The sequence below is a fragment of the Atta colombica genome, unplaced genomic scaffold (assembly GCF_001594045.1).
Source record: "Atta colombica isolate Treedump-2 unplaced genomic scaffold, Acol1.0 scaffold88, whole genome shotgun sequence".
Lineage (NCBI taxonomy): Eukaryota > Metazoa > Arthropoda > Insecta > Hymenoptera > Formicidae > Atta > Atta colombica.
Genome location: NW_017259581.1, coordinates 1,174,498 through 1,176,065, shown reverse-complemented (window position 1 = coordinate 1,176,065; position 1,568 = coordinate 1,174,498). Strand labels below are relative to the sequence as shown.

The 1,568-nt window shown below is 27.9% G+C and overlaps 1 protein-coding gene across 2 annotated transcripts in view; it reads right to left on the bottom strand.

Moving 5' to 3' along the window:
- LOC108693179 (TRPL translocation defect protein 14) overlaps positions 1-1,568 on the bottom strand; it is a 17,487-nt gene that overhangs the window by 6,845 nt on the left and 9,074 nt on the right. The gene's annotated exons all lie outside the window — the stretch shown is intronic.

Sequence of the window (1,568 nt, the reverse complement as noted above, 5' to 3'; positions counted from 1 at the left end):
ACACGCACATTAACGCATGTACTTATATAATAAATAATAAATTTTAATCATTTAATCAAATTTAATATATTTTTTTGAGTTAAATATTGTTAAACTCTATTATTTTAATTATTTATTTAAATTAACGATATATTAAGTAGAAATAATGGTGACTTATAGTAATAATTAAAATAAATAACTCTAATTGGATATAATTTGACATTATAAATTTAACAGTGTTTGTCATAGAACGGAAGGCCAAGTTTAGCGTAAGCCAAGAATTTTGATGTTATGCAATCGGGCTGTAAACGAGATGCGAAACAAGCTCGTGGCAATCCATCGTGCTCATCAAACGCAACGTTTACAGCCATTTACTCCGCGTTGAAGAAATCCATGGTGAATCTTTCGGCATCCGTTTCATACGCGATATAACAGGCCCAACTGGTTTTTTTTCGTTACATCAAGATGCGATATCCTTTTTCTCTCTCTTTTCCTCTATCCTTCTATCTATAAAACTTGGGATTTTTCCGTTCGTGCTTGTTCTCACATCGCGATGGTTGACGCAATCCATCGTATTACCGGGGTAATAGTTCCAAGTCGCAATTTTTCAAAGTTGACAAAAAGTTGACAAAAAATAATAAAAAATTGAAGGTTGATAAGGCTAAGAAACGAGGAAAAGACAATAAAGGTAGCTACATATAACTAATTTAATATCATATGATGATTTCAAAATGTGTAGATAAATACGTTTTTTTGAAATTAATATAATATTAAAATTACACAATAAAAATGTGAAAGTATTCTACACCGAAAAAAAGGTTCAAATTGGAAATGGACAAACCCCAGAAAATGATCTGATTATACCTCTATCAGAATTCCGATTATCTCAACTAGAATTTTAGTAGATTTAATCAGAAAATTTAACCGGAAAATTCTCGTTGAGATACGTCGGAATTCTGATTGATATAATCAAAATTTTCTGATTTGTTTTTCTGATATGTATTCAACCAAACATATTTTTTTAGTATATTAGTATAGTTCATATATTTTTTTGTTACATAATTTTAATATTATATATTAAAACCATTATAAATTGAAGAAGACTCTGTGAGTTGAAACGTTTTTATCTACATATTGAATAATTTGATATTAAATTAGTTAATAATATTAGTTAGTACCAATTATTATCTTGTAATCTTTTTAGTCCTTTCTTGATCTTATCAACCTTTAATTTTTTCTTCGCACATACATACGCTAGTGAAAATTAATAATAATAATAATAATAATATCGCATTTTAATCATCTTCTTTCTCATTTATTTTTGAAAAATCGTGAAAAAAAGGAAAAAGCGAATCGACAGTTAATACATTAATCCAATTTCAAACTCTGCCAGATAAACGAAAGAATGTCAAGTCAGTCAGTTTGATCCTTCTTTAATTAATATCAATTAATGTAGCTTTGGCCTAAATTTGCATCATGGATTGAAAATCATTCCTACGCTAATTTCCGTATATCTTCCGTATATGTTATTGGAGATACGTTTTAATTATTAAATGAATATACATATATATAAGTGAAAATGCGCTGAC